Genomic DNA, 27,836 nt, shown 5'->3' on the forward strand with positions numbered 1-27,836 from the left:
CGTTACTTCACCAGCATGATGAGGGCAGGGGTGGGGATGGGACTGGGAGTGGGGAACACTTGGAGGGAGAGTGGGACATGGCACTGAAATCCAGTCTTGCCTACTAACTCCAATTATGACATCAGCATGGCATAAAGAAAGGGTGGGCTATGACCAGGTGCAGTGGCTCATGCCTGCAATCCCAGCAATTTGGGAGGCTGAGGCAGGAGGATCACTTGAGCTCATTAGTTTGAGATGAGCCTGGGGAACATTGTGAGACCCCGACTCCACAAAAAATTAAAAAGGCACAATGGCATGCACCTGTAGTCCCAGCTACTCAGGAGGCTGAGGCTAGAGGATTGCTTGAGCCTAGGAGGTAGAGGCTACAGTGAGCTATGATCGTGCCACCGTACTCCAGTCTGGGTGAAAGAAGAGACCCTTTCTCAAAACAAAAACAAAAAAAAAAGTATAAGCCACAGTGTCAGTATGGAAGACGATTTCTTCTTCTTTAGAGCTCCTGAGATAGGGTCTTTCTAGAGTATTATAGATTTGATCCTTAAGCAGGGTAAGGACTTGACATGGTTATTTCAAAATAAGTAATTACCAGCTAACTGGTCACTGTAACAGACTCCTCACGGTCGCCAAGCAGTAGTGAAACGTTCTCATTCATTATTCAAAACCCACTGTCTGCATTTATTCAGTGCTTTATTCTGTCTCTTGTTCATCTGTGTTTTGTTTCTTAGGGAAATTGCACTAGAATAGGATTGGCAGACTTAGGCTTATAGGTCCTAGCTTCTGATTCAATTAATGAACTTCAGTATGACTTTGAATTATTGAGACTGTCAGTTTACCCCTTCTTATTCTTGAAGGAGAGATGGGGATAAATTCAGAGGCATTGTCGTGGATGGATTCTGGGTTCAGATCCAGGTTATTCAATTCATATCTTCATGATCTTGAATGAAGAAATTCACCTTTTTGTGTCTCGGTTTCCCCATCTGTAAAGTAGGCATATTGGTAGTGTCCCCCACATGAGGTTTTTGACAGAATTAAGTGAGTTAGTTGATTTAGCTAGAATGTTCAAAAGGGTAAATGTTATCAGGTTGTTTGCTTGTTGTTTTCATGATTATTTCCGAAAGAGGTAGTCCTGTCTAGCATTGAATAGATTGTTACAACCAATCCACATGGCTATCCTCTGACATGGTTTTTATCCCAATAGATGGAATCATGGCTCTATGTAGTAGAAGGACTTGCTTAAGGTCACTCAGCTGATCGGTGAGAGGGCAGGTATTCAAATCCAGTCTCATTAACTGGAGAGCCCATGCACATTCTGTGAATACTTTCACTTCTAAGATCATCAATTCTGTATTCAGACTGGGCCTAATAATGCAAGTTAGAACAAGTATTTGAATAATTAATAAGGTAGCACACTATCACTTGAATATTTTCAGGTGAAGTACTTTCCTTACATTCTCCTTATTAGAGCATTAAACTGTGAAGCTGAATAGCATGTGCTATTTAAGATCAAGCTGCATGACTCTTAGGGCTAGGTTTTGAGACTTTTTTTCCTACTGCCAGGCATGATGTAGACAAGCCATAGACATTTTCTTTCTTATCTCTCTCCTGTGAGTGCCAAGCAAGTGAACCTCAGGTGAGTTTGCAACTCAGACTGAGTGTGTGGCCAGGTGGAACATGTGCTTGAGTGCTGGTGGAGGTGGCAGTGGGAAAGGGGAAAAACGTAATTAATTGTTACCAGAGGGAAAGTTGAACTGGGTGGAGGTTTAGAATGATTCACCTGGATCTTTGACTCAAGTGCCTTAATGAGTTTCTGCAACGCCTTCTGATAAAAGTTTGGCCAAGGAGACTTGTATTTCGCCCAGGGTGTAACCACCCCAAGCCTTGATCACTGTTTAGAAGCAGTGACTGCCATTTTGCAAAATGATGATTCAAAGATTGGAAAGTAAAGGGGAAAGACTCAGCTTAACTGAGTTGCTGTTTTGGGATACCACACGGCACAGGTGTTAGCTGATTAATCTATCGAGAATAAAGAAATATGATTGAGAAATACCGGAGGCGAAACTAGGCTCGAAAAGTGGGACAGAACAGCCAAGAAGGGGAGAAAAACAGATCAAAGTAGGGGAAGCAAGTCTTTGTTAGAAAATCATCCAAACCAAACAACAAGCATGGGTGTTGGCAATAATGGAATTGCCTTTCTTTGAAAACAGTGGATTCAACAAATATTTGTGAGTTCCCGAGGAGGTGTTTTAAATCACTGTGCCTCTTGCTGCGTTTGTAACCACCTACTTGGTATACTGAGCTTGGTAGATAACCCCTGCTATTCATTTTTAAGCTTCTTTTAAAAATATCTAATTCCATTTGTTAAATGTCCAAAGGAGGAAAATGAGATGTTCCTACCTGCTGAAGGTGCCTTTCTAAAGTCAAACAATTGTGTTAAGCCTTTTCTTACGAGCTCTAAAGGTTTGTGATTGCAAAAAGAGTTCAGACATATTAGCTTGATGTACAAGCTTTTTTTTTTTTTTGAGACAGCTCTTGTTGCCCAGGCTGGAGTGCTATATTGTGATCTCAGCTCACAGCAACCTCCACCTCCCGGATTGTTCAAGTGATTCTCCTGCCTCAGCCTCCCGAGTAGCTGGGATTACAGGCATGCACCACCATGCCCAGCTAATTTTTGTATTTTTAGTAAAGAAGGAGTTTCACCATGTTGGCCAGGCTGGTCTTGAACTCCTGACCTCAGGTGATCCGCCTGCCTTGGCCTCCCAAAGTGCTGGGATTACAGGCGTGAGCCACTGCGCCCAGCCTGTACAGGCTTTTACTACCTGGAGCTGCCTAGTTTTTTTACTTTTCATCTTGTTGCTTCCTGCTGGGACCTCTATACTCTAACTGCTTTGGATTAGGTGACCTTCCCAGGCCATGACAGTCCTTAGCTTTTTGGCCTCTATTGCACAGAATCTTCTTCTGCCTGGAATCCAGGTCCTCATTTTTCTGCACCTGGGAAACTTCCATTTTCCTTCAAGAGGCAGATTCTGCCACTTCGAAAAGATTGTGTTTTGGTTGTCTATCTTCCTGTGCCCATTTAGTAATTTCCAAAAAACATATATATTTGTTATAATACAGTATGCATATATCAAAATTTATTTAACCTTTCCCCTAATATTTAGGGAGTTGCCACTTTTTTCTCTCCTATAAATGTAACACAATAATTGCGCTCACACATAGATCCCTCTGATTTTTGCTGATGCTTTTCTAGGAAAAAAAATTTTTTAAATGATAAGAATAAAGAGTTTTAATACTTTCCTGCCCTTGGTACACATGCCATGTTGTTTTCTATAAAGGTTTATCTGTTTCAGTGTCGGATCTGTCTCCACCCTGGGTCTCATTCTCAATTTAAAAAAAAAAAAGAAAGGAAAAGAAAAGTTTTGCTTATTTTGTAAACAAAACTGCTGTTTATATTTAATATAGATTTTTCTGATTAGTAGTAGGCTAAAGTTATCTTTCTGTTACTTGTGGGTATCTGTATTCATTCTTCTATGAATTGGCATTTCTGACCATTTGCCCATTTACTTTTCTCTTTTAGAGCTGGGGTCCCACTCTGTTGCCCAGGTTGGAGTGCAGTGGTGCCATCATAGCTCGCTGCAGCCTGGAACTCCTGGGCTCAAGCAATCCTCCCACATCAGTCTCCTGAGTATCTGGGACTACAGGCATGCGCCACCAGCTAATTCTTTTATTTTTATTTTTTTATAGGGCAAGGTCTTCGTTTGTTGCACAGGCAGGTCTTGAACTCCTGTCCTCAAGTGATTCTCCTGCCTTGGCCTCCCAATGTGCTGGCATTACAGGCATGAACCACTGCACCCGGCCCCAGTGTTACCACCTTTCATTGTTCATTGTGTAATACTCTATTGTAGGCTGGGCACAGTGGCTCACGCCTGTAATCCCAGCACTTTGGGAGGCTAAGGTGGGTGGATCACCTGAGGTCGGGAGTTCGAGACCAACCTGACCAATATGGTGAAACCCTGTCTTACTAAAAATACAAAAATTAGCCAGCTGTGGTGGTGGTCACCTATAGTCCCAGCTACTTGGGAGGCTGAGACAGGATAATTTCTTGAACCCAGGAGACAGAGGTTGCAGTGAGCCGAGATTGTGCCATTGCACTCCAGCCTGGGTGACAGGGCGAGACTCCCTCAATAAAAAGCAAAACAAAACAAAAAAACAAAACAAAACAAACAAAAATTCCATTGTAGCACTTGGGAAAAAAAAAAAAGAAACAAAATCTATTGAGCTCTTATCATATTCCAGATACGTTGCACTGATTATCTCTCCTAATAATACCATGAAGTAGGCACCATTATACCCGTTTTAAAGATGAACAAGTTGATGCACAGAGAGGTTAGATAATTGTGTAGAGTCACATAGTCAGTAAGGGATAGGAAAGAGATACAAATTCCAGCAGCCTGATCTGAGAATCTTCATTCTCAGCAGATACTGTCAACCATTTCACTTCTCCCTTTTTAACATCAGGTTTGTTGAGATATCAATCATATTTAGTAAAATCCTTCCTTTTGAGGTGTACAGCTCTATGTATTTTGACATCATGCCATAATCAAAATACAGAATATTCTATCACCCACTCCTAGTCAGCCCCCTTCTCCTCTCCCAGTCCCTGGCAATTGCTTCTGTGTTTTTTGTTAATATAGTTTTTTTTTTTTTTTTTTTTTTTTTTGAGACGGAGTCTCGCTCTGTCACCCAGGCTGGAGTGCGGTGGCGCGATCTCGGCTCACTGCAAGCTCCGCCTCCCAGGTTCACGCCATTCTCCTGCCTCAGCCTCTCCGAGTAGCTGGGACTACAGGCGCCCGCCACCACGCCCGGCTAATTTTTTGTATTTTTAGTAGAGACGGGGTTTCACCATGGTCTCGATCTCCTGACCTCGTGATCCGCCCGCCTCGGCCTCCCAAAGTGCTGGGATTACAAGCGTGAGCCACCGCGCCCGGCCAATATAGTTTTGACTTTTCCAGAATGTTATATAAGTGGCATCGTGCTATATATGGCTTTTTGAGTCTTCCTTCTTTTACCTAGCTTCATGCTTCTGAAGTTCTTATCTGATGTTGCACGTGTCAGCAGCTCGTTCCTTTTTACTGCTATATGGTATTTCATTGTTTTTGGTGTAACTTATTTTTTGTTGTGGTTTTCCTTTTATGTTTGTATCCTTCATTTACACTATGTGCCTTTTGAGGGTACCATGGATGCCCTGGTCATCTTTAGGATCTTGACACAGCACTTCATACACAGTTGTGGTCTGTAGATTTCCATCTAGGAAATGAAGTAGTGAGGGACCGTGGCAAACACGATATACACACTCATTAATAGTAAAATAAATGAAAGTTATTCAAATTTTAGGTATCTTTGTATGCCAATTAACCTAGCAAAACAATAGACAATTTTTTAAAAAAAATCACTGAAGGCTAGGATCCAGGGGACATACATTCATATATGACTGCCATTGGTGGAATTTATAAATTTATAAATTGGTTTAATTTTGCTAGACACAAACTTGCAATGATGTAAAAGGAGCTAGACACTCTTCTAGACCTAGATCCATTCATTCAATTATTAGGCAGGTGTGCAAAAGAGAAATCTGAGTAAAGATATATATAGCAGAACTATTTGTAAAGTCTCAACTTTTAAGCAATTCAAACACTCCCAGATTAGGAAATATGGAAGGTAACCACATATTGCAGCATAAATGGATACTTTATAGATTAAAAATGAGAATAACGTGACTGATGCAGAGTGCAAATATATGAAAATAAGAAATTAGGATTGGTAAGTTTCTATTAATTTTTAAAATTTGTAAAATATATCTTGAAGAGTCATTACTCCAAATTACACACACACACACACACACACACACACACACACACAGAGTATTGTTACTAAAGTAAGATAAAAAGAAATCTCTCTGTGGCAGTTGTAGTTACTCAATCAAATGGCAATTCTGATGTTATGTAGATAGTGGTACTGGAACAAAAGAATATCTAAAACACAGACCACACCATGTGATATTGTGGCTGAGGCAGTGACTATCTGTATACAATTAAAATGGAATGGAATCAACTTGACAGGTTTTTCAGGCCACTCTCCTTATCTGTTTACTCCCTCCTTTCTCATATATAGGTTTCCCTCAATTACTAGACATTTGGTGTGGAATTGCCTAAGTGAATTAATTAAATTGTTTTTATTCAGAATGAACAAAGAGTTTAATACGGATAGATGCAGTTTATTTTCTTTGAAAGTTTCATGCTTGGCTGAATATTCGTTCTCTGCTTGGTTCCAGGTCTTCCCGGTTTTTGGAAGACTGTGCTAGTTTGGTGAGTATTTGTCAATTCAAGTTTCTTCTACATAGAAGGCATCAGAATGACATTTCCTAGGAAAATTCATGCTGCAGGCACAGGCTGTGTGACAGTGAAACGACAATATCAGGTGCTCTGGCTCCATCCTTTCTGTCCCCTTTCAGAACATGTTTTAAACATATTAAAGACGTTCTTCTCTATTGTGGTAAGTTAATTTTCACTCTCATAGATCGACAGTCAGATCAGTCATTTGTTTTGGTGATGAGCACTTTTGTTATATTTCTTGTGTAGAGCTAGCAGGAAGCTTACAGTCCTTCTCCCAACAGTTGAAAAGACTGAAGTGTTGAAAACAACTTGTCGAATATAAAAGCAAGAGCCCTAGATCTCCGAGAAAGCACATCTTTTTTCTTAAAGTCAAGACTGGCTCTCAGTAGGGCACATCCACTCAGCCTTTCTGGCCCTGTCCATGAGCACTCTGAATCTCTGCAATGGGGCAACGTAATGAACCATCCATTGGTGTTACCTGAGAGTGAAGAGAGAAAGACGCATAATGAACCGTGAATCACAGGAGGTTGGGATGTGAACACTGGAAGGGGTGATGGCACATTCTAAATAGCCTTGAATAAGCATTATATGACTGCTATGAAGGTGGCAGATCAGGGGTAACTGAAGATTACCCCTGATGGCTTACTCATGCAGCTTACCACTGATGTCAGGACACACTACATACCCAGACCTGAACTTCACAATCTTCTTCTATAGCATTCCAAAAAGTGCTACAGGAGACGCATTCGATGAATACATTCAAAGGTGAGGCAGAATAAGGGCTGACTGGAGCAGACGGCATCAGGAAGATTTCCTGAAATAAACATGATTCACAAAATCTTTTTTTTTTTTTTTTGAGGTGGAGTCCCCCTCTGTCGCCCAGGCTGGAGTGCAGTGGCATGATCTCAGCTCACTGCAATCTCTGCCTCCTGGGTTCCAGCAATTCTCGTGCCTCAGCCTCCCAAGTAGCTAGGATTACAGGCACCTGCCACCATGCCTGGCTAATTTTTTTTTTTGTATTTTTAGTAGAGATGGGGTTTCACCATGTTGGCCAGGCTGGTCTTGAACTCGTGACCCCAGGTGATCTGCCTGCCTCGGCTTCCCAAAGTGCTGAGACTACAGGAGAGAGCCACCAAGGCTGGCAGTGATTCATGAAATCTAACAGAGCAGAAGAGGTAGAATATTTGGGAATAAAGGGAAATATGCAAGAGGAAGGGAGAATACATTGTCTTTCTCATTTACTGAGAGTATATCATCCACCTAAACCTGGAGATGGTGTTTAGGGATAAAGAGTAACTGAGATAAGTTGGTGAAAGGAATGGTCCTGTCATGAAGGAGGTTTCAAGCTTACAGGGTGCCTAGGCAAGTTGAAGTCAATTATAAGAGTGGGAGAATGTTCATTTGGGCAATTGTAGGGCACTAACCAGTTGATTATTGGATGTGAGTTTATAGAAAAATCTTCTAGGAGACATTGGCAACTAAGTTAAGGCTTAAAGGAAGGGGAGAGATGACCTGGGTACAGGAGGCTCTGGCTGTCACGTGGAGAAGTTTGGATGTACATTTCATCTTACATCCCCCTTACAGAGGGAAATGGGGACCCAATGAAAGATCCCAAGCCAGGAATTAATAGGATTAAGTTTGCATCTTAAAGGGGTTACACTAGTTACAGAAGTGACAATGGATTGGAGAGAGACAAACTGAAGGTGAGGATAGTTTGAAGACTGTTGCGGTAATCTAAGCAATCAATGAGCCAAGCCAAGGTCTCAATGGAGATACAGGAGTGTGTGCGAATTAATGAGATGGACAGGAGACAGAATCGCAGCAGTGAGTAAGGCTTGAAAAAGAGTGAGGCAAGACTAACTCCCAGGTTTCGGGTTTTGGCCATGGGATGGATGACACTGCGTGTCCTGAGCTGGACAACACAGAAAGAGTTGTGGGTTTCAGAACAGGAGGGGTGAGACAGGAAGAGGCAACAAGTTTAGCTTTTCTTTTGTTGTTTAGTTTTTCTTTTCTTTTATGTACTTTTCTTTTTTTCTTTCTTTCTTTTTTTTTTTTTTTTGGAGACAGAGTCTTGCTCTGTCACCCAGGCTTGAGTTCAGTGGCCTGAACACGTTCACTACAGCCTTGACCTCCCCAGCTCAAGTGATCCTCCTGTCTCAGCCTCCCAAGTGTCTGGGACTACAGGTGCTTACCACCATGACTGGCTAAATTTTGTATTTTTTGTAGAGTCAGGGTTTCACCATGTTGCCAGGTTGATCTTGAACTTCTGACCTCAAGCAGTCTGCTTGCCTTAGCCCCTTGATTTTCTTAAATTCAAGATTCTTGTGAGACATCCAAGTGGAGATATCCTACAGGAAGTTAGTAGTGATGGAATGGCAAAGAACTGAGCTTATGAGAAAGGAACATGGATTTGAGGGTGATGAGAAGGGTCGGAAAAGACTTCGAAGAGATATGGAACCAAATATGGATTCAGGAATGTAATTCATGCTAATTCCAAGGGTTCTTGGAATTATAGAGAGGAGAGCTTGATATTATCAGTGTCTGCTTATAATCCCTAAGAATCAGAACTTTAATGAGGCTTAAAGAAAAGTTTAGGAGGAAGCAGTGGTGCTAAATAGACTGAAAGCTACAAACTGGAACAGTAAAGACATCTCATAGTTGTGCTGTCAGTGATTTTACTTAAACCATTTGCTTCTAGATAACATCAAACTTCCACCTGTAAGGTGAGGATAGCAAACTGACCCACAACACTGTTTAAAATTGATCATAATATACCTTAAAATGATCTTGATCACCAGTCTTGATCAGTTTAGGGGTTCCTCACTGCATTTGATATGGGATTTCTAAAAATAGTGTTTCATTTGCCCAACTAGGATCATTCATTTTGTAAGGTACTTGACTTTGTATAAACACCTTCAAAGACATTACATCATTTGCTTCTCTCAGTAATCTAGTGAAATAGGCAAGAAAGTCATTATTATTCTTTCAATTTTACAGATGGGAAAACTGGGGCTATAAGAGGTGAAATGACTTGTCCAAGATAAGTCACTATCTAGGAAGTGGCAGATCTGGAAATCTATCTATTTAAGGCATCTGGACTGCAAATATGATTAAAATTTTTACCACTATTCTATAACAGTCCATCACTTAGTCCTTTGATTCAGGTTAAATGATTTAACTAGATCAGCTGGACTATTCAGATTAGCGAATGTATGAGACAATCAGCCATGTGCAAGCCATTGGGTAAGGTATTGGAGAGACACAATAACAAGTACAAGACATCTTTGGGAACTGAAAATCTACCTGAAGCACATAAAATAAAAGTGCCTAGTCAATTGGAAATAGTAATAGAGACATAAAATGATAGCAATAATCTAAGAGATCTTAAACCCTTGGGGATGGACCATCAGTGCTCTAGAGATTCAGAGAGAAAGTCATTTGCACAAACTTCGTGGAGGAAGCATGACTTGAATTTAGCCTAGGAGATAATCAGAGAGAAAAATGAAAGCAGCTAAGGCCAGGACACACACAGGGCACAATGGCAATGAGAAGGGATAGTCAAGATTGCTTGGCAGGGAGTAGAACCGGTTGGTTGGAATGGATGTTTTATGCAAAGATGTTATGTTGAAAACTCTGTAGAGGTAAAGTGGGCAGTTGTTAAAGAGCTTTGAAATATTAATCTAAGAGGGTTAGTAAAGTTTTTTTTAACCTGTCTTATTTTATCAGATTCATTTGTTTGTTTGTTTTTGTTTATTTTTTATGTATTTATTTTTTGAGACAGAGTCTTGCTCGGTTGCCCAGGCTGAAGTGCAGTGGCATGATCTCAGCTCACTGCAACCTCTGCCTCCCAGGCTCAAGCGCTCATGCCTCAGCCTGGATTACAAGTGGGCACCACCACACTCGGCTAATTTTTTTTTATTTTTCAGTAGAGATGAAGTTTCATCATATTGGCCAGGCTGGTCTTGAAATCCTGACCTCAAGTGATCTGCCCGCCTTGGCCTCCCAAAGTGCTGGGGTTACAGGCATAAGCCACCACGCTTGGCCAAGATTAGTTTTTAAAAAATCACGAGTTAATTCAGTGGAAGATTTCTGAAATTTCACTGTACTGATTGATTTGTTTGTTAAGAATTAATCTCATTTCGTTGTTCAGCTTCCTAACCACAGTTAGGGAAAATCTTCCCTCCTCCTCCATTAGAAATCAACTGCATTTAAGTAATAAAAGTTTAACATATAATTTATGTGCTATTTTCTACTAAATTGCTGAGGTTTTCAAAAAGCAACCTGCTGAGGATCTTTGGAGAATGTTTTACCTGCTAATGGAGAACCTCCCTTCTTTGGGGACTTTCCAGAGAATTTCCTTGAGGTTAGCTTTCATTACATTCAATGGATCAAGCACTAACACATTGAAAAAGACAACTTTTTCCAACCAGGGAAAGCAAATGTCAAAAACTGACAAAAGAAGTCAGAAAATGTGGCAATTCTTTGGCTTACAGTTAGAGACGATGATGGCATCTGACATTTTAGGCCACCTGTTTAAAACACACACACATCCTAGTACTTAAGGAAGCTAAAGCTGAGTCTACTTTAAATCTTATCAAAACCACTATCAGGAAAAGATGACAAAAAATACTGTATGTTTACTGATAGCTCTAGTCACTATTAATGTCTGACAAATTATATAGCCAGTAGACAACTTTGGGTTATCTTCTGGAGATATCAATGATGTTACAACATTGGCGATGGCTTAGCCTGAACAGTGACGAGAGGCTAAAAGCTTCTGTACTGATGTCTGATTATGTAATATTCAAGGTGTGCCAAAAACTTCTAATCAGGATAAATGAGTTCTGAGCGGTGAAAAGAAAAATGCATTACCTATGTTGGCATAGATTCTGAGACGCTCATCAGGAAACACATTTCATGGTCTCAAAAGAGCTCTGTGGTTCTTTGAAAGGCGAGTACTTTACAACTCGACAAAGGTTTCACTATTACTTGGTGAAACTGAGTCAGGCACTGTTTTGCAAGTAAACTGAGGAAAATAAACATTCATTTATACAAACTGCGAATCCTTCTGATTCCACGGAAGAGCTAATTTCCACATTCAGAACACATCAACTCTTCAGCAGGATCGACTTCATTCTACTCCAGCATAAAGTTAAATTAAATCCTCCAGAGTAACCAATTTGGGGAACTGTCTCTTTAAAACACTGTATTTTCTTCTTCTTCTTCTAACAGATCTGGGTCCTATAATACAGGTAATATAAAGATTTCGACTTGAACTACATAAACGATCTTTCAACCACAATGGACCAACAGTAATTCTGAGTGAAGATATTTATTTCTTGATATCTTGATAATATGATGCATTTTTATTGGCTCTGGGATAACTTGTATGTATATTTTCATTGTAAGTGACTTTGAACCTTTGGTATCTGGTCTCTAGAGTTTTGGTGGCTGTGTTTACTTTCAGAAATTTTCTTATGCTACTAACAATAGGGTTATCTGAGATACAACTGAATCTTAAGTGCTAGCCAAAAAAAAAAAAAAAAAAAAAAAGAAAGAAAAATCACGTCTTGGAGCAGATTTGACCTGTGGGCTGCCAGTTTGCAACCACTGATTTAGTTCTATTCTTAGTGAGTTACTCATGGACATATAATTTGTTGGTGACAGAGGTGGATTAAAAACAGAGGTTCCCCTAATTTTTAGCCTTAAATTTTCCCCATCATATCATGCTCCCAATTTTATTTTATGTATTTCTTCTCAATCAAATGGCTCTGTACCATTAAATTTTATTTTTAGAAATATCAAATCTGTCTTTGTTCCAGGTTGATTTCTCTCAATAAAACTTGGGTTTATAAAAATGCTCATCGCCTTTCTTCTATTTCATATAAAATGTTGAAAGGGCTTCGTGTTTGATTTTAAGTTAAGATAACAAAGTCACAAAAGACATAAAAATAATTTGTGAGCAAATATCTTTGCCTGCTGTCTTCACAATTTTTATTTCAATAATCACGTGAAATCAATGTTTCGGTGAAGAAGAATGCAGGTGGACTAAAAATGGAAATGTGTTGCAATAATTCGGTAGTGAATTTTATTATTGCCCCACATTGTGGATATTGTTGGTTATCCACCCAACACCTGTGCTCCTGTACTCATTAATTAAGAACCTAATTACTTATACATTCACCCCTCCCTCTGATGACTAAGGAGCAGATGACCTCGTTCTCCACTGTAGGAGCAGATCATGCTTAATCTGGGACAGTAAGTGCAGGCATTTCTCTGTTTTCTCTTACTGGCCCAGGGGTAGGTCTATAGTAGTAGACCGAACAGACTGATGGGAGCACTTACACCCAGTGCTTGAGGGAGAGCTTTCTCTCTTGGTCCTGCCAGACATGAACAAGAGAGCTTTGTAGTTCTAATTGCCATGGGCAGCCACCTGATGACCATGAGGGTGACCAACCTTAAGGTGAAATTGATGCCTGTAGGGAGGTAAGACAGAAAGAAACACAATCTTTGTTGACATGATTGTGCTGATGATCACACTGAGCCTGGAGCCCTCCTTTCACGCTCTGAATCTGCAGTTATGTGAAATAGTACATTTCCTTGTTATTTAAGCTAGTTGGTGATGGGGCTTTCTATCACCTGCTGCTGAAAAGGTCATCGCAGACATTCTAAAGCTGCTAGAAGAGTGTGAGGAAAGATGTGTTCACTTGTTTTGCCTTCTCCTCTATGTTTACAATGGAAATCTGCAGTGCAGAAATGATCTTAACTCTGCAGAAAAGCATTAGTGCGGGAGGCAGAAGCCTGGACTCTAGTTTGGGCCCTGGCATATTTATGGGCTATGTAATGTTGGATTAAACACTTAGCATCACTTAGTTTCTTTCTTTCTCTTTAAATGGATAGAAAATACCTGCCCCAACTACCTTACAGGGTTTCTGTAAGAATAAAATAGGATAATGTCAGTGAAACTGCTTTGAAGAGTACAGGCTCTCTCTCTCTCTCTATATATATATATGTATATATATATCTCTTATATGTATAAAATGTATACAATATATATATTTACATATATATATATTTTGAGATGGAGTCTCGCTCTGTTGCCCAGGCTGGAGCACAGTGGCATGATCTCGGCTCACTGCAAGCTCTGACTCCTGGGTTCATGCCATTTTCCTGCCTCAGCTTCCCGAGTAGCCGGTACTACAGGCGTCCACCACCACGCCCAACTAATTTTTTTGTATTTTTTTAGTAGAGACAGGGTTTCACTGTGTTAGCCAGGATGGTCTCGATCTCCTGACCTTGTGATCCACCCGCCTCAACCTCCCAAAGTGCTGGGATTACAGGCATGAGCCACCACGCCCAGCCTCAGTATAGATATTTTAAATGTTAATCACCCACTCCTATGAGACTCCTCTTAAATATGTTTCTGATGAAATCATTACAACAAATCTTGCAGGAGAGTGGTGGTATCCTCAGTATACAAGTGGGAGAAACTGAGCCTCAAAAAGCCTAAACACTTTGCCCATGGCCACCCAGATGGCAACCAATATAATGGGCATTCCAATCTGGGTCTATCTGACTCCAAACCTATGCTTCACCCACTATGCGTCCTATGTAGTGTGATGAGCTGTGGTTGGGAAGGCCTGTCAAAATCCTAGATGCAGTTAAAATGGGCACTAGGAATTGCTGCTCCCCCTTGAACACCTCCTCTCTCCCAGCTCTGTGCTTGACCTCCACAGTCTCATTGACTCCCCTTGAGAGCCTTGGGAGGTATGGCATTACTATCCACATCTTATAGATGAGAAAATGATGTGCAAAGTTCAAATGTCTTGCCCAAAGTTGCATAGCAGGCAAGTGATTGAGACAGGATTCAGACCTTTATCTAGGTCTACCAAAGTCTTAATTGAACCCATTACCTCCTAGGTTGGAAAAGAAGCAGGTGATGTGAGGGCCAAGGAAAGAGATCACTATTATTGAGGTGTAAGCGTGAGTGTGGCTGGGGTTTGAAGTCAAATGTACACAGGACAGCCCTGCTGTAATCAGTGCTGGCTACCTGGGTTGTTACTCTCTGATAACACCAATAGATAGTAAGTAGTTGTTACTCGCTAATGGCACTAATAGATAGTAAATTCTAATGGTAAACTCACCCTTACTACTGAGGTGTAAGCATGAATGTGGCTGGAGTTTGAAGTCAAACATACACAGAACAGCACTGCTGTATCAGTGCTGGCTACATGGGTTGTTATTCTCTAATCCCATGTCAACCTTCCTATTGGGAGAGAACTGTTGTGCACAGCCCTACCCCAGTCGGTGTGGTGCAGGGAGGCCCCACCAGGAGGGATCAGAGAGGGCCAGCCAGTCTGGGAGAGCCCTAAACAACAACCAGGGACATTTTTCCCATAAGAAAAACAACCAGAAACTGATAATCCCCAAACCTATAACATGCTAATAATTTTTGATATAAATAGTTTTAAAATTGATCACTGCTGTAAGCAATATACTAAATGTAATTCAAAAGTTTTTAGTCACGTTGGCATCATGGTTGTGCATAGGCACATTATTCTGTGATAGCAATTGTTTAGTCTGTCTTTCCCTAATGCCAGACAATTTGCAATCACTCTGGCTCCCAAGGCATTTTTCTTTCAGCATTCTTTCTCCTTCCTAATTCGGGCATCTGATTTGCTGTAGTCTGAGAAATCGAATAAATGCAGTTGTTAGAATTGCATGTAAAATAGGAATCAATGAAGCCTGCACAACCAGCAGTGTGCTGATGAGGGCTCTGTGGCTGCAGAGATTTTGGGAGGTTGGGTAATTAGTTACATACTATATGATAGGGTTTTCCTTAAGACTGATTGAAAGAATTCATGAGGTCACTTGGTCCGACCCTCTCATGAAGTATATGAGGAAACTATGACTCAGCTAATAACAATGGCCAATATTTATTGAGTACTTATGATAGTCCAAGCAATACTGTACACACATGATCTCATTCGCTCCCCCCTGCCCCCTGTTACAGCTCTGTGGACTAGAGACTGTTATGCTTATTTCACAGATGAGAAAACAGAGGCACAAGAAGTAAGAAACTTGCCCAAAGTTACACGGTTCATAAGTAGTTGAGAGAGAGCTCAAATCCACACAGACTGGTTGAGCAGGGCCATTGTAACCACTGTGGGCAACTGGAAGTAACTTGCCTGAGGCCAATCAGGAAATCAGAAATCAGTGAAGTGTAAAGATGAGAATTCAGGCCAGATGAGATTATCAGCCTAGGAGTTGTAAACTGTGCCTTGATGTCTAAATCCGGTGTTAACTACACACACACGCGCGCACAGACACACACACACACACCACACAATCATGCTGGTTTACAAACTTTCCAAAGTTATCTTTCAAATCACCTAATTCCCCCACCAACCCACTCTCTCTTTATACCACATTATAGTACTTTTTACTACAAGTGAGTAAAGGATTAGATGGGATTTTGGCTGTTTAGAATTCCGCTCTTTGCAAATTGTCCTAAGAAAAACGAACAGTGAAAATTTGAGAAATAAAATACCAGGAGAAACCATCCTGAGTATTAGCTTCGTAATGAGAAGCCAAAATCAGTGTGTGAAAGTTTTCATCAGGTGAGTAAATTTAAACATTTTTAAGAGGATATTTCTAATCAAACACTTATCAGCAGCCAATTAAGACTTTCCAGTCTTTTCCAAAGCCTTGTGATTGGAGATCCCTCAAATTATTACCTTATTTTTTTTAATCAAATTTCAAAAAGTAAAGGCAGGATTTGTATCAGGACTTCTCCCTCTTCTGAGGTTGTCTCAGCAGGGTTGTCTTAAGTGTCTGCTGGTTTATTGTGTCAACTCTATACACTTAAATTTGTCAGAGATAAAGTAAATGATATGGGCTGAAGTTCTGAACAGACACCTCACCAAAGATCTACAGATGGCAAATAAGCATATAAAAGATGGTCCATATCATCTGTCATCAGGGAAATGCAAATTAAAACAACCATGATAAACCACTACACACCTATTAGAGATGCTAAAATCCAGAACACTGAACCCTCGTTCACTGTGGATGGAAATGTAAAATGGTCCATTTGCAGCCACTTTGGAAGACAGTTTGGTGGTTTCTTACAAAACTACACATATTCTTAATTTTTTTTTTTTAGAGATGGGGTCTTGCTTTGTTGCCCAGGCTGGTCTTGAACTCCTGGGCTCAAGCGATCCAAAGTGCTGAGATTGCAGTCATGAGCCACTGTGCCCAGCCCTCTATTTATTTATTTATTTATCTTATTTTGTTTTTTTACAGACAGGGCCGTGCTCTGTTGCCTAGGCTGGAGTGCAGTGGTGTAGTCATGACTCATTGCAGCCTTGACCTCCTGGTGAACCAATCCTCCTGGTTCAGCCTCCTGAATAGTTGGAACTACAGGTATGCATTTCTGCACCCAGCCAATTAAGAAAATTTTTTTGAGATGATGTTTCACTTTGTTGCCCAGGCTGGTCTCAAACTCCTGGGCTCAAGCAACCCTCCCACCTCAACCTCCCAAAGTGCTGGGATTATAGGGATATTCTTACCGTGGATCCAGGACTCATGCACCTTGGTATTTGTCCAAAGGAGTTGAAAAATTATGACCACAAATGACTGCACATAGATGTTTACAGAAGTTTTCTTCATAATTGCCAAAATTTGGAAGCAATCATGATACCCTTCAGTAGATGAGTGGATAAATAAACAGTGATCCATCCATACAATAGGATGTTATTAAGTGCTAAGAAGAAATAAGCTATCAAGCCACCAAAAGACACTGAAAAACCTTAAGTGCATATTACTAAGTGAAAGAAATCCATCTGAAAAGGTTGCATTCTATATGACATTTCGGGAAAGGCAAAACTATGGAAACAGTAAAAAGATAAGTGGTTGCCAGGGGTTGGGGGAGGAAGGGAGAAACAGGTGGAGCACAGGGGACTTTAAGGTAGTGAAACTACTCTGTATGATACTACAGTGATGGACACATGTCATCGTACATTTGCCCAAACCTACAGAATGTATAACACGAAGAGTGAGCCCTCATGTTCTGGACTCTGGATGATGATGGTATGTCAATGTCGGTTCATCCATGTACCAAATGGACCACTCTAGTGGGAGATACTGTTAATTGGAGAGGCTGTGGGTGTAGGGGGGCAGGGAGCATATGGGAAATCTCTGTGCCCTCTGTTCAATTTTGCTGTGACCCCAAAACTGCTCTGAGTAAGGTCTATTTCCAAAAAAAATTTCCTCAGAAGCTTTTATGAATAGCTCAGAAGATCTCTACTGCACAGGATAATTATTGCTGTTGATAAAAATTTCATTTAAGTTTGCAACTCTGCAAGGTTTCATTTTGGCAAATCAACATTTTGCATCAGTAACGCATATTTCTTTACACTTCATTTACTAGTGTTATAATTTTGCAAAGATTTCCAGTAGAGCACTTATTTGATCACATATGCATACATACATATATGTGTGTGCCCACATGTATGAATGCATGTGTCTGAATTTGTACATGTCTTTACAAACACATACATACATGTGTGCCCACTGTATTAGATCTCTGTTGATCACTGACTATTTACATAAAACTTTTCTCTGTCTCAGTTGTAAATGGTAGTAGTAAACAGAAATCAGGATGTGTGAATTAGGTTATGTGTAACCATTTGCCATTTGCACTGTAATTAATTTTATATTCCATGCATCAACAGTATGTAAAACACCCTGTCTGGTTGTTCCTTGAAATCTAGGGCTTCTGCTCTGTGACTCCTGACAGTGGGACTCCAAATCTGTTAACAAAGTGGAACAGGAAGTCCTGGCCAGGGCAATGGGACAAATACTTGGGTACAGAAGCACTTAGACCAGTTCAGGCCACTTCCTGTGCAAATCTCAGAACCGCATTCCTTCACGTGCTTTGTCTATCTGCTCTCCTTCTCTGAAGGAAGGAGAAAGAGAGAGAGAGAGTCAGTCTGCAGGAGAGGAATCTTCTGTAGACACATGCTTCAATGGTTCCCAACCTTAAGGAGTTCAGTGGCTGATTCATGCATGTATTTGGAGGCGCCTTATCTAATTATAACTACATGGCTGTAACTGTCTTCTTTCAGCCAGTGTGCCTATCCAAGTTTCCATCTCTGTATCTGCTCTAACAGATCTTTCTAAAATAACTTTCACCATCATATACAAGTGCTCACTTTGAAACCTGTTTATTAAGTCCACGGAGTACTAGCTGATGTATTTGCTATTTCCCAATTGGAGTTCTGTTCAAGATATCATTTCACAGCATTGCGGTTTGTTTTGATGGGAAAGTGGGAACATTTATTTGCTTTGTGAAGTGAAAGGAGGCACCTAAATGCAAGATACATCTGATAGGATGTATCAGGGGAACACAGGGGGAAAAGATCCAATAACAGTTATAAATAGTAGCTGCTATTTATCGATCATCTAACATACATCAAACTCCATGCCGTGGGCTTTGCATACATTATCATAATCATCCCAAAGACTGTATAAGGAGGACTGTGTTGTTTCCCCTATATGGATGAGGAAACCGGGACTCAATCCTTCTTGGCTGTGAAACATATTTTCTGTTTTCTTTCCTTTATTTTTGAGACAGTGTCTCACTCTGTTGCCCAGGCTGGAGTGCAGTGGTGCGATCTCAGCTCACTGCAACCTCTGCCTCCCAGGTTCAAGCTATTCTCCCCACTCAGCCTCCTGAGTAGCTGGGATTACAGGTGAGCTCCACCACACCCGGCTAATTTTTGTATTTTCAGTACAGATGGGGTTTCACCATGTTGGCCAGGCTGGTCTCAAACTCCTGACCTCAGATGATCCACCCGCCTTGGCCTCCCAATGTGCTGGGATTACAGGCGTGAGCCACCGCACCTGGCCCATATTTTTTTCAAAGGAGGCTTCAGATATAGAAAATTTGATACATCGATTGAGATTCTCAGAGTTTAATGTTGATTTTGGGAAATCATTCCTCGACTCTGTTTTTTCCTACAACTCTTTTGTATTTAAAGTTTCTATTGGATCCGATCTTACAATTTTACTAAACAATGTACCTTTATTGTTTTCAGTGGAGCATGGGGTTAAGAGTGTGGATCTAGAATGAAACTTCCTGGCTTTCAACTCTGACCATGCCACTTCCCTGCTCTGTGACCTTGGGCACAGCAACTAGTTTCTCTGTGCTTTCATGTTCTGGTCTGTAAAATGGGTAATTATGGCTAGCACCCTCCTCTCTGAACTGTGATGAAGGTGAAACGAGTCCACGTGAGCCACGTTCTCAGAACTGCATTTGGTATATGGTAAGCAACATGTTAGGTAGGTTATTTTTGCTTTAATTCGCAGTTCCTTCCAAGCTACTGGAATGTCCCTCTTCCAAATGTAAATGTGAACAAGGAAAAACACGTTCTTTAATACATGCGTTGTTGCATTTTGAATGTTCAGTTGCCATTGAGAACATATCCCTTCGTTATAAAAGGAAGTACTAAAGAAAAAGAGCCGGTGGTCCTAAAGGGCCCCTCAATCTCAGCCATAGCTGATAAGCTGGATTATCTTGTCAAGGTTGTGAGAGGAGTGGAAACAACCGGAGTGTCCAGGGCCATTTCATTGCTTTTGTTAAATATGATGAAAATTGACCAACTAGTAGCCCGTGGCAATAGGTTAGCCAAATTGAGACTTGACTAAGAGGCTGATCATAATAATGTAGCGAGAAAAATGAGCAAGACATTTGAATGGCAAGGTTGTGTGGGTGGCAGGCTTGTTGTTGAGGTAACTGATGTTGTAACTTTATTGCACTCTTATTTCAGTCAAGTGAAATATCTCCATGACAAGCCAAGACAGAGCTCTGCAACAATAGATGCTTACTGTTCTGTTCGTTCATTCTTTCTCTTTCAGTCTTTCTCCTTTCTTTCTTCCTTCCTTCCTCCCTCCCTCCCTCCTTCCTCCCTCCCTCCCTCCCTCCTTCCTTCCTCCTTCCTTCCTTCCTTCCTTCCTTCCTTCCTTCCTTCCTTCATTCCATCCTTCCTTCCCTCTCCCTCTCCCCCTCTTCCTTCTTTCTCTCTCTCTCTTTCTTTCCCCTTCTTTTTTCTTCTTTTTCTTTCCTTCTTTCTTTCCTGTCTCTTTTTCTCCTTCTTTCTCTTTTTCTCTCTTCTTCCTTCTTTCCTCTCTTTATTCATCACTCTCTCTTTCCATTTCTCCCTCTTATCTCCCTTCTTCCCTCCCCCTTTTTCCCAATCCTTCCTTCTTCACTTCTTCATTTCCTCCACTCCTCTTTTGAATTTTGGGTAATCAGCTCTTCTATTTTCTTCAAATAAATAGCCAACAAAACGACTTTGGCAACACATGCATAATAGGCAGTGACAAAAGTGTAGGTTTTCATCTGCCACAAAGGTTAAAGAGCTTTAACTTTGCAATTGTCAGCTTTAACCTGACAATTCCTGTCAGCCCTGAATTGTGAAAATGTATGATACATAAATTGTCTAAATGCATTAAATCAATGTAAGTAACATGCAGAGAATAGTGGAGAAAGTTTGGCCTAAAATGGCTACACATAACAAAGAAACATTAAAAAAATGACAAGTTGAATGTAGTCTCCACTTCTTCATTAACTTTGTTTTGATGAATCTGTACCGACTTGTTAGAATTACCATTGCTGTAATATTGGAATGGTAGAGTAAGAAAAACAGAGTGTAATTATTCAGTGCACTCAGAGACTTCTGAGACATCCTGTTTCATTTTTTTCTATAGAAGTCAGCAAATTCAACACCGAACATTCTGACAGGGAAGAAATAAGTCAAACCAAACAAAATTTAAAAACCTAACACAAGAAAGTATCTTCTAATGTTTGTTTCTATTGCCTTTTCCTCTATGATGATCTCACCTCTCAGTTTTTCCTTGGTTAGAAAGTATTTTAAATGAATTAAGGAGAGTCACAAACGAGATGTCAGAGCAAATTCTTACATCAGAAGTAATTATTTACCCACCTCCGAACTCTCTCAGATGTTGAACTGCTCAAAATCTGATTTATTTCTATCCCAGTCATCTTAGGAACTTGTGATCTTACTTTTCTGAGCAATCACATAGGATGTATTTATTGCTTTAGTTATTACTTAAGACATATAACCCTCGCACGTCAGGTTTTTTTCTTTTGGGGCAAAGATTTTCTCATGTGTAAATGTCATTTACTCACGAGATGAGAAGTCTGGACTGTAACTTATGCTGATGTTTCTCCTTGCAGCAGTCTCCTACATATAATAATAGGCTTCTCAATAGGTCTCTGCAGCCTGATGGGTGGTGTATACCTAGACATCTTTCTCACGTGAGTTTGTACCCAGCAACAGCAGGACAGCTTCTCATTGGCAGGGGCTGGGTGGTTGCCAGTAACTAAACTTTTTTTCTGTCAAGAAAAGGAGGGGGCGATGATGGGCTCCGTTTTGGATTCAGCCCTCCTCTTTTGCTAATAATTGATGTGTCATAAACTGGGCTATTCGCAGATTCACATGAGGAGCAATCCTAGGTTTGTTTTTCTTGTGAACCCAGGAGAAATGACACTCTTGTCTGTAAATTATCACCAGAGTTACACATGACCTTGTTCACACTAAGGCATGGTAGGGCTGAGGCTAGAAAGATGAGAAGAGAAGAAGAAGAAGATTCTTGGATTGTGGTCTGATCTCTCTTCCCTCTCTCCCATAGCCAAATCCCGGCAAAGGAGAAAGAGGCAGGCATAGCTCGAGGGTGAAAATTTATGTTCACAATGAATGAAGCTCTTGGGAGGTCTAAAAATGTACCCCTCTGTCTAGAGAGAGGGGAAAAAATTGGAGAGACAGCTATGTCTTCTTTTATTCCCCATTTGGAAACAGAGTTAAATCAATGCAATTGACTTCAACCCATGAATATCATGTGTACATTTTTCCAGACTCTTAGTTTTAAAGCCAGTGTTTGGAAATGTTCAATGATGACATACAGGTGACATATAAGCAAATGGCCAAGGTTGAATTTATCACCGACTTTTCAGGTCACCTGCTAACAGTTCCAAGTATCTGATTCCAAAGCAAATAGATCTGATTCCAAAGTGAAATATCGTATAGCTCTTAGGATCTCCTTTGGGGCATTTAAGCTAAGTAAAATGACAAGAAACGATCTACTGCACAAGCTACCACTGCAGTCAAAGTCACTAAAATTTCTGGAGATGAAACTTTTATTTCATTTCTTTTGTATTAAATCATTCATAATGGCTTTTCCCTTGTGAAGTTTTATGAAAATGGCAACTATTTATTCGGATATGCAGATAAAACTCTAGTAATTTCTATTCTCTGCATAATCGTTACTAGGTCTTTCTGAGATATTGATCAGCTTCACTCATCTGAAAATACCTGACAGCTCCTGTGACTATAGTCAGCTCCCTGGGCCTCAGTTTCTCCATTTGGAAGAAGGTGATGTGAAACTATTGATTTATTAAATATTACTATCTTTTTGATTCATAAAAACAGAGAATTACTATGAGGAGTGCTAGTAACAATTTATTCAGAAGACTTCTCTGGGCAAAATATCTAGAATATTAATTCCATATTGAGAGAAAAATCTGTTCATCTACACCCCACTACTTCCACTTTATGCATATTTGGTAGAGATGGGGAATGAGAAGCTGCATTTCACTTATGAGACCTATTAGTTTAGAGAAACTTGTATTACATGAAATTTTTATGAACTGACCTCCTACTTGTACTGATGCTGTTTTTTAAACTTGTTTATTATGCAAACTAGTGGATAGAAGGCCTGGATGATTTCATGTTCTCTACAGTAAATCAGAGTTATTAATCACCATGGTGTGTGGTGTAGTTGGTTGCAGTTTTCTCAAAGGGTGAAACAAAATAATTTTTATATGCTATTTTTGTAGGCATTTTTGGCTCTATAATGAATATTATTTTCAATATAAAAATAATTCAAAAACAAAGCACTATATTTTTGTGACTGTGCTATTTCGTCTCCCTCAAAGCAATCTATGTTACAAGCTCTTATCTTTAGAAGTTGCATTCTTGCAAGGCTATTCTATAAGAATACACACTGTGCTTAGACTCAAATCCATATGACATATTCAATTCATTATGTTGGGACTGATACTAAAAAAGTCCAATAGCTATTGGATAATTACATATCATCAGAAGATAATTTTTTTCCTTTAGCTTAACATTATTTAACAATTTTTTGACTGCTATGTTTGAAGTTCTTGAGTTACAATTTTTAACCTGGATACTCCTCTAAAGCTTTTGAGATGGCTTTTAAAAATGTTTGTGAACCAGGTACAGTGGCTCATGCCTGTAGTCCCAGCACTTTGGGAGGCCAAGGCAGGTGGATCATTTGAGATCAGGAGTTTGAGGGCAGCCTGGCCAACATGGTGAAATCTTGTCTCTACTAAAAATACAAAAATTAGCCAGGCATGGTGGCACACACCTGTAGTCCCTGCGACTCGGGAGACTGAGGCAGGGGAATCACTTGAACCCAGGAGGTGGAGGTTGCAGTGAGCCGAGATCACGCCATTACATTCCAGCCTTGGTGACAGAGCAAGACTCCATCTCAAAAAAAAAACAAAACAGTTTTTTATAGTACTTGAGTGTTTAAATGGGACACCAACTACTGGTTATTGTGCTGATCTATATCTACATAACAGAACTCAGAAAGTCTCTAAGGAGAAAGATCACCATGCTTCTTGGAGCAATGCAATGAAGACTCCTTTCTCTTCTTCTTGGGTATTTTGTGTTGTCAGCATTAAATTTGTTCCAATTAAACTTAAGCTGGATTTTCCAAACTTGTTTGATCCTCACCTGGGGTGTCTTTAAAAAATAGAGTGCTTAAAAAATGCCTATGTTCAGAGTTTTCATTTGAGAGTTTGTTCTTTAGGTCTAGGCAGTACACAGGAGATTCTTAGGATCAAGCAGATTTGAAAATAGTGTCATTGAGGAAAGCCCAGAATCAGCTAATTCTGCATCACGATCTCATTTCCAAGAATGTACTAATCAATTGAGTTGGGAAAAATAATTTTTAAAATAAAGAATGAAACATTCTACACAAATGCTATAAAATTGGAAGAAAATTCATCTTTCCTTTTGGTCCTTGCAGAACTGTAGCTTTTTAGGAGCATATCATCAATCTGCAGTATTAGGAACTATGAGACCATGCAACGTGGATTCTCCTTACAGTTGCTATTGATGAAACAATCCCAGACTGGTTGTTAAAATGACCAAATTCTCTCTTTCACTTGCATCATGGTCCAGGTGTCTGGCAGAAATAGACCCAATAACCATTTTGAATTTCAGTTGACAGTACTCACACTTCATTTATTATTGATAATATGGACTCTGTCTGGGAGTGTTTGCAGAATTTTCAATCACTTGCAAAATTCTGGGTTATGGTGGCTACGGGTGAAAATGGCTTATATCTACATGGGTGACTTAGCGAATACGGAACTGTTGTTCTCAACTCTCCTTAGCCCTTCATTAGGAAATCATGGACAAGCTTGTTTTTCTTGCCTGGGTTTACCACAGCCAAGCCCACGTGACTGGAGATGAAATTGCCTTCTTTAAAGCATACCAAAAAAGTTTACTGTATGTTTTCTTCTCAATTTTCACAATTTTATTGGTCTTTAATAAGCATTTTCTCAAGAGCTTGGCAGTTTCCAAATGTTTTAAAATCACTTTTTACTAGCGGCTTCCACGGCACACCTGTGGAGTGGGTCTGTGCTCTCAGTCATGTTTTTATGGGACGTGTATGAGCAGAAACACAAAGAGGAGAGACAGAATCCCATTTTTAAACTCAGTGCCTTACTTTAACCCACAGGGAGAAAAGGGAGGACCTGCCTGCTTCTTCACGTTTGATGTGCTATGAGCAGCTTCAGTGATGTCGTTTCAATGAGCAGGTGCTTTCATTTCATTCTGTTTCTATTAAAAAACCTCCTCAAGAAATGCAATTTATGATAAGTTCGGGAAAGTCGATTCTCCAACTCATAGGATGAATGTGTTGCTTAAAACCTAAACAACTCCAAACTTTAAAAAACTACCACGTAATTCTGATTGTTGGGAATAAATCCCACAATATGATTTTTCAGTGCAGATAGGTGACAAATTAGCATATGATATAATGACTTATGTACATCTATCCTTTACATGAAAGGTGTTTAATTTACTGAAATACAAGCTCGTGATTAAGATCTAAGAATTTTTGTTAATAACTTTCTGATTCTTCAGCCCCCTTCCTAGAAGCAATCCTTTACGTTTGGCCTATTTAAGCTGTCACAAAAACTATTTATCACAATTCTATGTGAGTTCTGAATATTTCTTTATTTAACCATCTCCAACTTAAAACTTTCTTTAGTCACAATTGCATCTTTTATTGGACATTTGAAAACTTGAGTTTAAAGACCTAATAACCCCTTAATTCCCTACTTTCTTTTACAACACCTCAGATACATAGCTGTTAGGGAACGGAGCTATTAACTCTAAATTAGTTAAAAAAAGAAACCTAAATAAGTAGGTCCTCTAGTAAAATTTAGAAGCTTGTAGAAAGCACAGATAGTCTGTTTTCTCTAATCAATATTTGAATTAAGTGATAGTAGTTTTTTGCTCATTAAAAAATGTTTTCAATAAGAAGCAATGTTTTGATAAATGGAGGGGAAAATTCAAATTACATAAAGCTTTATAAAATTATTTTCATTATCATATGTATTTATTTTTAGGTGTCTGACTTTGTTACAAAATTATGTTATTTTTGTTATGTTAAAAGTTGAATTTATTTTTGCCTTAAACTAAATTTAAAACTGCTTTTTATGCTTTGTGTTTTATGTATAAAGTTAGAAAACAAACAGTCCAGCAAATGAGAGTCCAACATCAATAAAAAATTTCCAATATGTAGAATTAATAAATATTGAAAATATTTTTATTTATTGTTAATAATTTGTTAATTGAGAAAATCAATTTTCTTTATCAGAACAAAAATAAAAATTCATATTTAGAAAAATTTCATTTCTCTTTTCCTATTCATCTAGTCCATAGACCAAAAGCAAGCAAAACATGTATTTTGGGGAAATATACAATTATGTGTATGAATTATGCTTTTATATAAAGGTAAAATATAGGACAAAATAGGTTAAAGGAATTTTTGAATTTTTAAATGCAACTACACATATTATTCATATGTATTAGTGTATCTTACTTACTTTGTGTCAATAGTATTTTTACTTCACACATTGTGAAGGTTTTATATTTATCTCAAATTATGAATTTCAGAATGATGCAATAAAAGTTGACCTACATTTTAGAAATTATTTTACTGAATAACTTTTGATGGTGACATTGTAAGATAAGATAATTCCAGAGAAACGCCAATAAACTAAACTTTCTTAAGAGGAAGTTGGTGAGGCTTTAATAAAGTAAATAGAGGCAAATTTATTCCACGATAACTTTCAGATCAAGTATACTGCACTGAGATTAATTGTTCTTTTTTGTCTGTCTCTCTTTTAATTAATATTATCATCATCATCATTCAAAATTTGACATTTCTAATATATTGTCTTTTCACAGAACTTTCCTTGTACATCAAAGGATGGGCTGAGGGTGCTGTCAACCAATTCTGTTCCTCCGATCTCTTCAAACGCAGAGTCACCGAGGCTCTGACAGTTTTGAGGCATGGATAAGGACCGGTTACTTTGCATTTTTTTTTAATATGGCAGAAAATTCGAACTCACATTTTAACAATAAACACTGAAATAATGGGCAATATATCTTTACATTGCATTGAATGGAGAAAGAATGAGAGAAAGGAAAATGGAAGTAATCTTCGACCTTACAGAAAATGGGTAAGTTCCCTGGAACTAGGATCGGCTTTTATAGCATCCTCCTCAGCCCTTCCTTGTACAGTGTAGGATTTTAGCTTTAAGGTAGAGATTTCTCCCAATATCATAGGATCTAATCGTTCAATCCATCATTCAAGAATGACAACAATAAAGATATAATTAGCCGTCACTGTAGTCAAATTTACTACACTTCCTAGTAGGAAGCACATTTGTGTTTTTAGTCCCTTTGAAACTCAGGTCCAGTCTATAAGGATGGATTGCAGGCAGATCTTCAAGACGAGTGATTATTTTCTAGGGCAAAGGGATGGGTCTTGGAGAGTTAGTTTACCTGCGGCAATAAGCCTGATGGGACAAATCCAAAACGCGCTAACCCTGTACCTAAGGAACCCGAAATGGTGAGTGTAACCGAGAACCATCTGGTAGCAGTGATTCAACACACACCTCAACGGCACTACCCCAAAAAGAAACACGTTGAACCCTTCCAGAAACTCATTCTCAAGGCATGCACATGCAAACAAAGGGAACCCCAGGACTCACAGTTCATTTGAATTCACAAGGGAAAATTTTCGGGATGATTGTTG

General features: G+C 39.5%; 2 long non-coding RNA genes across 2 annotated transcripts in view; one reads left to right on the top strand and one right to left on the bottom strand.

Annotated features, from left to right (window-relative positions):
* The window catches only part of LOC134731616 (uncharacterized), an 18,883-nt gene extending 12,344 nt beyond the window's left edge, over positions 1-6,539 (top strand). Inside the window, exon 2 of the long non-coding RNA XR_010114034.1 lies at positions 6,326-6,539. This is a non-coding gene — a long non-coding RNA (uncharacterized lncRNA). The remainder of the gene's footprint in view (positions 1-6,325) is intronic.
* On the bottom strand, positions 6,211-27,836 carry LOC129491687 (uncharacterized). Its single transcript, XR_008660589.1, has 2 exons — positions 27,793-27,836; positions 6,211-6,864 (listed from the first exon to the last, which is right to left on the bottom strand). It is a non-coding gene; the product is annotated as an uncharacterized lncRNA (long non-coding RNA).

The sequence above is a fragment of the Symphalangus syndactylus genome, chromosome 10 (assembly GCF_028878055.3).
Source record: "Symphalangus syndactylus isolate Jambi chromosome 10, NHGRI_mSymSyn1-v2.1_pri, whole genome shotgun sequence".
Taxonomy (NCBI): domain Eukaryota; kingdom Metazoa; phylum Chordata; class Mammalia; order Primates; family Hylobatidae; genus Symphalangus; species Symphalangus syndactylus.